The sequence below is a fragment of the Argiope bruennichi genome, chromosome 2 (genome assembly GCF_947563725.1).
Source record: "Argiope bruennichi chromosome 2, qqArgBrue1.1, whole genome shotgun sequence".
In the NCBI taxonomy this organism is placed as follows: domain Eukaryota; kingdom Metazoa; phylum Arthropoda; class Arachnida; order Araneae; family Araneidae; genus Argiope; species Argiope bruennichi.
In genome coordinates, this window is record NC_079152.1 from 71,163,495 (window position 1) to 71,178,277 (window position 14,783).

A 14,783-nucleotide genomic window follows, 5' to 3' on the forward strand; every position below is an offset into this window, starting at 1 on the left:
TTGCCAGATGTGATAACAATTTAACAGTTTGTTAGCGATAACATGTGCTGAACGATCAACCTTAACAAGAGATGTTGAGGGGACTATTTCAAGTGTGACCGCCTATTGAAATGAGGGGATGGATCAAAGGAAGATGCTAACGTTTCTACAAGAGTGATTGCCAGATTTTAAGAACTGATTATTATAGGATTTTAAAAACTGAAAAAAGAAATTTCTGGTAAACTTTAAAATATTGTTGTTTTTTTTTCTGAGCAAATTTATGATTCATATAATTATGATGACGTAATTATCTAAGCACTCATAAAAAAATTTCAAAGGGAAGAAAAATTCAAAAATTTAAAAACACATGAAGTGTATAAATGCGCGGAGCGGAAATATATACTAGTCACTTTCGGTGACTGGTTGGTTTGTTCATTGTACTAATAATATAATTCAATTATTGTAACCATCTTCCATAAACTACATCTTATGGTAAAAAATAAATTTTAAAAATGTTTTCAATTACATCTGCAAAATCAATAGAAAGTTTCGATTGTTTCATCGTGTTTACAAAGTGATGAAATAAATGCATTTGCGAATAAAATAAGTGAAATACATCCTGATCTTGGTCTTGGTCTACCCCACGATGACCCACCTATTCGAAAAGGTGTAAGACCTGGAAGGTTGCCGGGGAGAAATACATTATTTATTAAAAGGCTTACAGTCATCGTCAGAATATGGGCGAAATGTGTCCTGTTGATGAAACTGGCGCCTTTTAAAGTTGTATTTTTTCGATATCTCTCGAAATTAAAGGGAGTATCTAGGATGCAAGAGCTTTTGGCTAGAATAAAAATTGGCGAAATCTGTACGGCAGAGCCTTAGAAGATGTACAATGAAATAGCATTTTTGAGATTTTATCCAAAAATGGAAGGGTGGGATACAGGCATATCATGATGATTGAAGGAATATGAACTTTCATATAAAATAAAAACTGAGGAAACCATATCAGTGGCTGTCCTTAGGATATTGGTTCTTTGATTTTTGTCAATTTTGGCTTTCTAAGTATATAAACATTTTTAATAGAACAATAAAAACAAATTAGAGCTATGATAAAAAAATATGTCAAATGTTAGTATTCAAGATTATTGAAATATCACTGTTTTATGACACCAGCATCTATGGTGGCCATATTACTGCTGAACAAATAATACAGCTTCAATCAGTTAAAGAATATTTTTGATGAAATTTTACAAAATGTTATCGAACCACCTCAAATAATGCCCTAAATACCCTAACTGGAATCCCTCCATTACATTCAACAGTGAAATTTAATTTGTATAAAGTATCAAACTTGCGTCCCATCTCCAAGGAACTTGAAGAAATTTTCAATATTAAAGAATTAAATACTTGCACAGAAACCGCTGAAATATGGATTGATCAATGAAGTCAATCTTATATTTACAAATAGTTAACTGGATGTATAGGTTGCTGGTAAAGTATGAAATTAGGTATTCTATAGAACAAACCCCTAAGTATTTTATAGAATGACGAAAACTGGCCAGTAATATAAAACGATTAAATTTTCACACATTTCCTAGGCATTCTATAGAATGTCCAAGAATAAACTGACAAAGTATGAAATATCTCCGACTAGCTTCGAACTTCGAAATAAAATCAAGTACAAATCAAAATCAAAATCAAAATATTTCCTTTCTTGGTGCAATAAGCAATTGATATTTTATTCTTTTTTCTTTAAAAAGAAAAGCATAAATTTTATTTTTACAAGATTTCAATTTGCCAACGAATTTTGTATAGAAGTTTTTTAATGGCGTTCCTCCAGAATATTTGTATTTTCGAGGAGTGAATATCTTATATATAACCATATCATGAGGTGTTTTTCTTTCCATACTTTACCTAATTAGCATTGTCATTTTGTAGAACGCCTAGTTATTATATACAATACCAAGAGAAAGTACATAACAATTCTCATATTTCCTACTTTGCCTAATACCACTCGGCAGGCATTCTATAGAATGCTAATATTTCATACATGACCGGTAACATATACACAAATTCAGAACAAATCGGAGGAAATAGATGCAAGGAATAAGATGCAAGCTTTAAAATGAAAGCAAACTTGAAATATAAAATCTATTTGGAATGGCAACAATTATGTTTTTGACCGCATTTGCACTCAAAAGTTTCCTCTTAAACAAACCTTAAAAATTATATTCGCTAATATTTTTTTAAATTAGGGTAAATATTTAAAATCTGTGCTTATAGAAAAGAGAGAAATCTTGTTTTACATTGTTTACATTTTTAATGCTCTCAGCTCATTGCTGGATATCCTGACAAGATCCATAAGCCAATGAAAACTGAATATTTTCATTACCCAAGCAGTTACAAACCGTGGTCTTTTCCCAAACACCAGCTTGCTACTGGGGATGAGGTGAAAATATCAATGATGACATAAACCGCTACATATACCCATGTCCACTACTGGAACACACTAGAAGAAATATTAAAATAGGCTTGTCTTTCTCTGACATTACATGTAAAAAAGAACTGATAAACGAAATCCAGAAACTGCTGACTTATTGCATAAGTGTCAATTGGATTTATTCATCCAAATTTATATTTGAATTATCTTTGCTGCACATACTAATTTATGAACATGTCTGATTTTTTTTTCTTAATTTAAAATTTTTATTCATTTTTTATTTTATTTTATTTATTTTTATTTTATTTACTTATTTATTTCCTTCTCATAACATTACTTAAATTTTATTTTTGTGTGCGATATGGTGTGCTACTTGAGCTTTTATCATTTTTTTCTTTCACTTTTTTATTTTATGTCTATTATGACGATACATGTCTTTATACCTTTTAAGAAAAGAATGTTCCTTCGCCTCTAAATTCTAACTTTGTAATCGTTGTTAATGGAGCTTATTCCAGTGTAACGCCACTATTAGCCCGAGTTTAATTTAGTTGTATTAACGTCCCGTTTGAAAGCAACACTAAGACTATTTTGGGACGAACTTCGTAATTTTGAACCGCGTTCAGATGAAGAGGAGGACACCTGATCTGGCGTCTTGCCTCTCCACACCACACCAACGGGAAGATGTTTGGCCCGGAAAGGATTTAATGCGCACTAGACCAGCTGACAAGATGGTTTTTCGGTGGAATCGGACCATGAACCTGAAACCCTCCGGTTCCGAAGCCGAGACCTTATCATAGGACACCGCGGCCCTACTATTAATTCAAATCACATAATCAATAAAAACTTAAAATAAAGTAGACTATCCTAATGATCCATGCACCTAACTTTCGTTTTTCATTCAGCATACATAATCTCCATTTTTATCTTTTTCTCCCTTTTCTGAATTATCCTACATTTTTTTTTCTCAACTGGATTACAGACAAACAAACTTTCTTTCAGTAAATTATTTTATAGGCAGGATTTTTAAAATATTATCTGATGCTTCTTATTCCTCGGCGCTGCAAAGTGAGATTTATAAATGTTTGCAGGTGCGCATTAAATTTTTATTATTATTTATGTTCATAAACTTTATATCTGCTTACAGATTTTATTTACTTACACATATGAAGAAAGGTTGGGTTTTCATGACTAACACTTCCAATGTCTTGTAATTTAACAATTTTGCTGACTTAATTATTTTAAAATTAATTAAATTATTTTAACGTTGTAAAAAAAATCAAGTACAGTCAATTCATTTCAAGTAAATAATGTGATAACAATTTATAATATATTGTAAAAGTGTTGATCCGATAACAAAAAAAATTCTTCTTGGCAAGTTGGAAGGCAAAGGTAAATTCCTTTACATCTGAGTTGCTATCCGGCAACATAAATTGTTAATGTTACAAACTATCAAAATGAGGGCAGGAAAATCATTTCTTAACCCCAAACTTCTAAGATGTTGCTGTTATTGAAAAACTTTAAATACAAAAGTTGTTCGTCTTAAGAAGGCGCTAATTTGTCTGATTCGATTTAATTTTCTATCTTCAATATTCAGAAAGTTATAGCGAAATGAAAATTTCAACCCCCACCGTTTTCAGCCCCTTTGAGCTAGTTAAAATCGAATATTCTATTTATCCTATTCACAAGACAACATGGACATAGCGTTAGGCACACACACACACACACACACACACACACACACACACACACACACACACACACACACACACACACACACACACACACACACACACACACACACACACTATGATCGAGATAATCGAATCATGATCGGTGAAGAATTGAAGAAATTTTCCCGAAGTCTTGTCACAGGAGCCATTGCAATAGATAATCTTCCTATAGTAATATACTTATTCTTAAAAACACTAAAAGGTACTTGTCACAAATAAATGATGTATCTTTTTCTGCAAATGCCTGAAACACACAGATTTCCATTAAATGAAATTACTTTTACTTTAAAATGATATTTACCGTATAAAATATTGATATGCAATGTATAAAACAAATTTTCTTCAAATACACCAGCTACTTTGAAGCATAATTGTGATTATATTCCAGAAGCTTAAACGGACAAGAAACCACATTTGGCATTTTTTTGCTGTCTCCTTGAGCTACCTTTGACGATAAATGTTTTTTAGTTGTTAATTAGATAGTATTTTATTATTCCATTGACGCTGGTGGAGAATAAGTTTCCTTGAACTAATCTGATTGAGATAATATTTTGGTTCTAGAATTTTACAAGATATATTCTCAGCTAGTGAGAATCTTTACTTTTCATTGAAGATCCGCCATTTATACAGAATAATGCGAAATAAATTTTATTCACAATAAAATATTTTTATGTTTTATAGTAGCAAAGATTTCATACAAATCTAAATCAGAATGATCAGACTCTAGTTCAAAGGTTTATGGAATAATTTTGATTATCCAACAAAATTCTTCCATAAACCTATTCTTCCATAAACTAATTCTTCCATAAACCTAAAATTCTTCATATTTCAGTATTCTTTGTTAAATTTTTTGTACCTTTAAGTAAATTCTTTCATTTTAATTGATCGATTTCATATAAATTATCTTTTGATGCATTATTAGAGCGAAAAAGAACTGGGGAGATTAATTTTCATAAATAAATAATTTTTAGAGGCTACAATTATTTTTTTATTTAAATTCTTCAGGGTTTTTTTAAAATATATTTTTTTAGATATTATTATTCTACTGAATGTATTTTTTGAGAGTTTGAAACTGATTATTTTTTGTGAGTAAAACGGATATACGTGAGTAAAACTGATATATGTGCTTCATGTTAATAAATACGAAATTTTATAATCGATTTTCATTCATTTAATTATGTACCTTTGAAAATGCACGCATTTATGTTTTATATTCGACAATGTATTATTTTAATATTTTTACAACTTGGTTGTCATTTAAACATTTATTTTAACTAATTTTAATTCCAAATGACTGACGCCACTTATAAGTTAACTTTAAAACTAATTTCCTAATTCTATAACATTTGTAATATTGAATTATAAATCAAAGATCAAAAAAGAAGAAATAACTAAAATGATAAAAATAACTCTTTAATTTAAAACTATCAAAAGTGCATTTTTAAAGAATTTTTTTTTCAATTAATCTATCTAAAATTTATATTCATTTTGCGCATTATTATATACTTAGAAGTTTATCATACTTCGTTCAGATATCGTATACCGATAAAAAAAAAAAGAAAGAAAACTAGCCGTAGCAGTCTCCCTAAAACTTTCTCACATATCTTCTAATAAACTTGTCAAGCCAGGAAAGCATTACATAGCACTGGTATACAATAGTTAAAAAAATATTAACTTTTGGCGTGAATTTGGCATTTTTACTGGGTCGATCGTGTCATCCTTGGCGAGTTTTTTGGCGATTAATCCCTTGATCCCACGATTAATAGTATCGGAAAATTGAATTTGTGTTTCAGACACTCTTTTCTCAACCGATTGCAACAAAGATTTTAAACAAAACTGCAATTGTAGTCACAAAATCCCATACCATATTTGATACATTTAAATCATACAGTTTTCGATTTATCGCTTTTACATGTTTCTGAAAGTACAGAGCGGTAGACAATCAATCCGTAGTTGGATTTGTCTCAACATTTGTCAATTGTCTACATTATAGATGTTAAATCTACGTATTAAATCTTATCTAACTAGCTCTTATTGTTTTGAAGTTATAGTGAACTTTTATTCGAACAGACGAACTTCCTCTGAACAGATTTTACACAAAATTTGATAGAAATCTGCAAATTCAGTTTAAAAACCAAATACCAAATTTCAACTGTCTAGCTCAAAATATTTTTTTTAGTTATCAACGTCTGACAGACAACTTTTTCGAAAAAGTGTTTTTTAAACTCAGGGAAATGGAGATTCGTCAAAATTTTTTGACTATTATCATACTTTCGCTATATTACCTATACGAAAAAGTAATAATGAAATATTATTATTTGTTACGAAATAAACTATAACAAAGATTTCGCCAGTTTTAATGACAAGATTTCTGAAGTTTTTGGAACTTGCCCATCGGATGTAAGGGGCCCAATCTGCTTGTTAGTGTCTTACTAAAAATCTCCTCATTTTCAATTTCCGAGTCATTCAAGCGAGCTGGAGATTTTCTTCAGCTGCGTGCCTCCCCAATGCATGCGTGAAGTGCTAATGATGATGACAATTTGTAAGGAAAAGCAGGGGGGGGGGAACGATGAGCATAACGAACGCCATCTGGTAGACGGTGCTCACTGTCATGGAAAACACTTTCCGTCGGCGTGCAACATGTGTGCGAGATGTGCACACTTTCTTCCAATGGATTCCAATACAGGACGGAAGGGTTTCTTTTCAAGAGAGGAAGTGACTGTGAAATTAGTTATGATTCTCTGAAGACACGTGTTGTGATGACCTTAATGCAAAATCAATGCCAAAATGGGGAGAAGGGGGCTTGCAATTTTTGGGAAAGCACTTAGTGATACAAGAGGATATGAGAATTGAAATGTTCATCAAGCAGAAGCTCAGGAAGTCGAATCTTGTAAAAAATGGTACGTTATATACAGGACCAGGAAAACACGGTGTCATAGCGTCCATTTCTTACCAGATGGATTACTGATTCAGTGGCACGTCTCTGACTAGACGATTAGATTGAAGGAAAATGCATATATGTCGATTAAAAAATGTTATTAACATAGTTGGTTAATAAAAAATTTGAAAAAAGTATAAAATGTCTGAATTATGAAATATTAGATAATTGTTCCCCTTTGGCTTATATTTCCAATAATAAATATTTCCTTGGAGAATGAACGTTTTAGCTTTTTGTTTATTTATCACGTAACTTAGAATTGTCTTTTATTAATCGATTTATCTTTAAGACTGATAAAATCATTGTTTTAATTTTTGTATATATTTTACATTATATTGCATATTGTTACTCATCACATAATTTTCAAAAATATTTGTTACATATTTGGGATTTTAAAAGAATTAAAAACTATGATTTATTTGAAAGATGAAATCAAAAAGATTGTTTTGATTTTAATCCATTAAATTTCCATGTCTTCGCAGAATTTTTTTATTTGCTGAATGTTAATTAACCATTGTTATAAAACAATGAACCCAAGAGCACACTGATGGGAATCGGAAGGTTGATGTCAGAACTATTTCCCAAAAATTTTGATTAAAATATGATTTAGAATATTAACATCTTTCCGTACTTATATAATGGATAATCATTTAAATAATAACAAATTATTGTAAAAGAAAAACAAATTTTAAGGGAGAATCCGTTTATAAAATGTTAAAACTTAAATGCAATAGCTAAAATTTTATTTTTAACTATTGCATGCATGTGATAGCCCATAATAATTAAAAAAATTATCAAAGGTAATTTATAACTACTGTAGGTAATGACTATCGAATTCTTCGAGGGTAAATCTTCATGTTTATTTTACACAGATGTCAACAAAGTGTAACATTTATCTTTCAATCTTAATTGAATTAAATTATTAATTAATTTTGAGCATAAACTTACAAATATGCAATATTGTTGCAAAAGGAGTGACTGAGATTATGAATAGGAAATATTACCATTCTAGTTGCATTTCAGTTAGTAATCGATATTTTGCAAACGATAAATGAAAAATGGCCAAAAGTTTATAAGCAGAAACGAGATTCGAACTTGAATTTCAAAAATATTAAAATTTGAAAATGTTTTAGCTTTGACTTGATTATCTTCATTTTATTTTGGAAATTCACTGTTAATTTTACAGCAGCATCACAAAAAATTTTACTTAATGACATTGCTATGCGCGTGAGTATAAACACAGTAAATAAAACAATGGAAAATATTGTAAAGCATATTTACAAATATTTTGAAAAATTTGTTAAAATTTTAAACTGGCATGACTTAAAAGCATATTTGTCGAACGCTTAAAGATTATTTTTATATGTTCCAAAATATGCAATATGTTCCAAAGCTTATGACAAAAAAAAACTGTATAACTTAGACTTATTTTTTAAAAATCTAATTAAAATCTTGAAAAACACTTTTCTAATGAGCAGTTACTATTCGAAAAGTAATTACGTGTTAAATTTGATAGTTCTAAGTCCTGTGACAATTAATTGTATTTTGAACGATTATTTTGGTCAAATATGATTGTCCAAGATGTAATTTGGAAATACATGATATTCTCAAAAATGTATATCTGGTGAATGATTGCAAATTTCCAACATGGCGGGATACCTCCATATTATAATCATGATGTAAAAGCATATCTTGATAAGAATTTTCCAAACAAATGATTTGGTCCAAGAAATCCCTTAGAAAGACCTGTTGGATTCCCAAACTTGACACTTGCTTGATTTTTTTTCTTATGGATCTTAATGATAAATTCTACTCAATAAAACAAAAGACTCTGCAATAATTAAAAGGCCAAACTCGGTAAAAGATGCGCCAAGACACCATAGGAAATATTTGTTATGAATCAATAGACCACCAATATCAACAATGTATATTGAGCAGAATGGCAATATTACTAAATGTCTGAGGTAGGTGGAAATGTAATACATTGTCTGTAAATTCTTTTGCAATTTAAATGTTAATTACAGATTTTATTAAAATATAATTATAACCATTCAAACCATGTGTAGTATATACTTTTTGGGATATGCTGCTTTACGACAGTCTATAAACATTATCATGTTAAAATTTAATAGAGAATTTGAACAACTTGTTACAAAATGTGCTACGGCATTTCCAAGCACTTTCAACAACAAATTCTAAATTCTTCTTTCTGAGAAACCTTGATTTTTTTTTTCTTTCTCTTTTCACCAGAAAACTTAACAAACGGTTTCTGTGGAAAAGAACGGCTAATATTACCAAACATATTACGCACTTTCTTTCGTTGTTAGTGGAACCATGCATCCAAGTCGCTTTTCCCTATCCTACTTGTCACTAAAAAAAGACTTTCTCAGATCGAGTGCAGGTTCCCGCTTTAATAGAGTGCGAATCTTGACACTTACCTTTCCATCACACTAATTGCGAAAAATTACGTGTGTTCAATTGCCAAAAGAACTACCGCCGTTACACAAAAATCCCGCCACAACCTTTCCCCTAATTCTTTATTTTTTTACCCTGTTTTTTCTTCATTTACGGTGGCAACAAAAGCGACAGAACGCGTGCCAACTGTCCGCCAGGATGTTGATCTAGAAGGCTAAATAAAATACATCAGTCAGAAACAGAAATGAAAGAAAAAAAAAAAACCCACCGAGCACTTATTCAATGTCTTCAACCATTTGCAACTACCGGAAACAAAGTTGATAACTTCACTATTCTTCCTTCCGTTCTTTTTTATTTTTTTTCGAATCGTCTTCTCCCCCACTGATATTGCTCATTAATGCTCTTTTCGCCTTCTGTGGGAAAGGAACAGATGCAAGATAAATTTCCTTCGAAACAAGCTGCGATTTGCATGCTAAGACTCTGTCTGCTTCGAAATTCACTGTTTTCGAATAAAAAGAAACCGTAGTCCTTTATTTATTCCGAAAAGAATAATGAGTATTCTTCCATATGGACTTTCATTGTGTGGATTTAGGGCAGAAAGTAAAACTATTGCGCCATTCCACATGTTCTTGTTTAAAACATCTGCTGGACAGAGAGTTTCTTTGAAGCAACTAGCGAAAAGTACAAAAGTACGTTAAGAGTGGTGAAATGAGAATAAAAGAAATTATTTAAGACTACTTATACAGGGTGTTCATTAATTATTGTCGGGGTTTCCATACCTCATAACTTTCGAATAAAAAATATTACGCAAAAACCGATTACGTATTCGTAAATTACAACTCAAAGAATTTTATTAATGATATTAAAGTGTAAAGCTTGCACAATTTACACTTTGTAGGCATTCAGCTGAAGGCGATTATGTATTCGTAAATTACAACTCAAAGAATTATGTATTCGTAAATTACAACTCAAAGAATTATGTATTCGTAAATTACAACTCAAAGAATTATGTATTCGTAAATTACAACTCAAAGAATTATGTATTCGTAAATTACAACTCAAAAAATTATGAATACGTAAATTACAACTCAAAGAATTATGAATACGTAAATTACAACTCAAAGAATTATGTATTCGCAAAGTACAACTTAAAGAATCGCCTTCAGCTGAATGCCTACAAAGTGCAAATTGTGCAAGTTTTACACTTTAATATCATTAATAAAATTCTTTGAGTTGTAATTTACGAATACGTAATCGGTTTTTGCGTAATATTTTTTATTCGAAAGTTATGAAGTACGGAAACCCCGACAATAATTAATGAACACCCTGTATTATCGATTTATATAATCGAAAGTTTATATTATCGAATGAAAGATGATATGAATATGTTTACATTGAAAATGCGATTATGCAAATTTAACAAAATCAATATAAATCTAAGCATTCAGTTTTGGAAGTTGTTCTCATCCAAAGGTTTTCCAATGAAAGAAAACTGAAATGAAATAAACCGAAACTCTCATCCATTTCCAGAATTCGGATTTTAAAGAAATAAAGATGAAATCGGTGGCTCGATTTTTCAAACTCAGATAATGCATTCATTAGATGCTCTAGTCAAAGCAACTGTACGCACACAGATGAAAATTTTTTAAATCCTATTTCAAAATATAAATTAAAATGTTATGATTGCTGCGGATTCAAAATAAATAATTTTCAATACAAATAAAAACTTTTGTTTATTTTAAAAAGAATGAAAAATGTATGTGTGATTCCGAATTCCTATTATGGAAATTTGTAGAAAATCAGTTATTTGTTTTTATCGATTTTTTTTTCTAAATATCGTTATTGAACAATCAAGATAATATAATTTTTCTTTGAAATAGAATACGAAAACCCAAAATTAAAATGTATTCCGATTACGATTAAATGTATTCCGATTACGAAAAAAAAGGCTTATTTATCTTGAATGATTTTAAAACTTTTCTGTAATTATCATTCAGCAATTTTAAGCAAATTGAACGTGGACTTCACTAGCTATTCTGTTTCAAATATTCTTGTTAAGGCAACTACATAAAATAAAATTTTATTTAGAACAGGTCATTCATGATAAGAAAAGTAATTCAAGGATATATTATGATTTCGTATACATGAAAATTAAAATGTTTTGTTGTTATTATTATTCATTGTATTTGATTGCTTTCACAGAATTTGAAACAAGTCGTATCGCACTAATAATATTTGATGTCACTGAAATTTTCTAAGCATTTTTATCTTTATATTTTTTTTTATATTTGGAATTTTTTTACGTTTGTAAAGCCAATATATCTATATGTAAACATATTTTAGCAGTGTCTTGACCGAATTGAAGAAGTTTTTAAAATTTTAAAACTTTGATTTATTTTGCATCATAAGGCATAATTTGCGTTTAAAAAGCGATGGTAAAACTGACTGCCGTTTATATCGCGACACAAGAGCAGAAGAGACCGAAATTTTTCCCTTCAATGATTTTATAATGAGATTTTGACAGGGATTTCTTTGCCACATGTAGTCTTAGGAGAGGGAAATTTATGCATCTTTAAAAGAATGTTGTAAGCATTAAGAATTTTTAATCCCTCACTCGGAGCGTGAAAAAATACTGATACTAATAGTTTTATAGAGCGCTTTAAAAAAAAACTGAAATGGAGCAAGTAATAAGTGAACATTTTAGAATGCAGGTAACATGGGCTAAATTAGGATAAAAATCAGGAAATTAATTAAGATTTAAATTAGATTAAAAGATATCGTGTGTGTGTGTGTGTTCAAAGCATAGCAATTCTTCTTCTATATCATATTTAATATAACAAAAATTATTTAGCTTTTCTTCCCATTTCATTTAATAAGTAAAGTTTTGTAAATTCAAATCAATATTTTGAAACATGATGCGTTCATTTCCTGAATTGCTTATGTGAAAGTATTAATTAAATTTTAATATATACTTTATCAGTCTTTAAATCACTTAATGAAAAAATAATTTTCAAAGCTTAAAAATATACCTTTTTTCCTTAAATACTTTAAAAACTGAACTAAAAAGTATTTAAAACTTTGATGTAAGTGGTTCAGAAAAGAAACCACCATGCTTAAAAAAGTTATATGGTGATAAAAAATACATTTTTAAAAAAAATTGTAATACCAAAAATTTTAAAACAGGAATTTCGTGAATTCTTGAAAAATCTTATCCTTTTGTCTGTTTGCACATTCTTGTAGCATCTTTAATTAAATTATACAATGAGTTAAAGAAGAATTTAAAAAAAAACGAATGCAGAATGTTTAATATCTATTGTTTAAATGCTTCATGAAAGAATTAAAATCCTTTAAGACTACCTTGAAAAAATATTCATTGCCAAAAAAAAAAAATAAAGAAAAAGGAAGCGATCATTGCAACATTTTAAAAATATTACTTTGAATACATACTCGATAAAGTAAGCAGTGCATTGGTATGCCGGTATTTTTACTTTTACAGATAATCATTATAATAATTTTATATAACTATTTGTTTCAAATTTATTTCTAATCACAAATTTTTCATTATATCTTTCATCTTTGTTCATTCTACAGTTTCATCATGCTCAAAAGAGAATGCCTATTTTCAGGTTGACATTTCAATCTCTGCTTCTAATACACAAAGAACTTTAATATTGCAGGTCCGATGTCGAAATTTGCAGCTGTGCTTATAATTTAATGTCTAATGTTGCAATACAAGTTTCCATATATTTATAATTAAATCCAGGCTAATCGTCGTGAGAATATTAACAATCCTTCATCTGCGTTCGTTTCTGCGAATAATCTGAATTTCTATGCGTTAGGTTTCCGGAAATCTGTTGCAAGTTATGAAAATTAATAGCGGAATAATTTTGGAATCTTGACTTCCGACTACTTGAGCGTTAATTAATTCTAGTTAAGCGTGAACTAGTGATTACATTAAACAGAGACAAAGCTTTGCATTTATTAATTGATAAAGAATCTGATTACGCTTGAGAAGTTATAGTATCTCAGTTGAATGAATAAATATGAAGGCTGATTAATATTCATAAGTGCGTAATAAAATATTCCTGGCAGGCAGATTTGCTGAAAGTCAGCAAGCACCAAGAAGTTTTAATGTTGTTTAAAATGGACTTAAAAATTAGCAACAAAAAATGGCGAAAAATGGGAAATATTCTTTCAGTATTTTGTCTCCAAAATGCATTGTTGCATTAAAATAACATTACAAATAAAGTTAAATAAAATGAATATTCATTGAGTTTAGAGGTATTTTTTTATTTTTTTCCTAAAACGATATTATTAACAAATTTAAATGTCTTTGTAATGCATTCCAGAAGTCTTAATTTTAGAAGCAATTTCATAAAATTTGAAGTGAAGATTCCTGTAAAGCATTAAAATTAAAACGTGGATGCATTTTATAATTCGAATTCTTTTAGAAAGTTAAATATCAGTTTTAGTTTAGAAAAAAAAATGAGAATGCTAATAAAAATTTAGTGCATGCAATTAAGAATATTTATAATAAAATAGATTTAAATGAAACTAGAAAATAATATCCATTTTTCCCAAATATTTTTTATATAATATTATAGGAAAAATTAAAATTCACTTAGATCGGAATATTTGGAAATTTTAATGACATTTGGTTTCTTTATACTTTAATACATATGATTAAAAATTTTCATAATTTTAAATCAATAATTTGCAAAAATGTCTATTCGAAACCATTGTACCTTTAATAACATAGGGAAATGACAAAATTGCTATAGCAGAAATAGAAAGTTATATTAATAATAAAATAATGGGTATGATATTATCTCAAAGATAAAACATTACCATTTATTTTTGCAATAATTAACAACATTACCATTTATTTTTGCAATGATTAACAAAGATGAAGCTGTGGTTTTGGGAACAAAGTTCACTCACTTTGAAGCCTTTTTACAAAATTAGAAGTAATTGCATGGTCGCACATTAAATTCACATTCACTTTTTTTTTTTTTTGTAGAAACTTAAAATTTTTTAGAATTATCGTTTTTGAAAATAAGATTGAAGATCTTCAGAAACTGTTGCATTCGCTCTTAGAACTATGTTTCAAAATAACCTTCTCGAGTTTTTCCTATTTCTGATAAAGACAGTTTTTGCATAAATAGAAGAGAATATTATGGTAAATAATAGTTTTGTTAACTGATCCTGAATTAGACAAAACATGTAAATGTCTAAAGCTGCTTTGAATTGAAAGAAAAATTTATCATGCTTTATTTCCTGA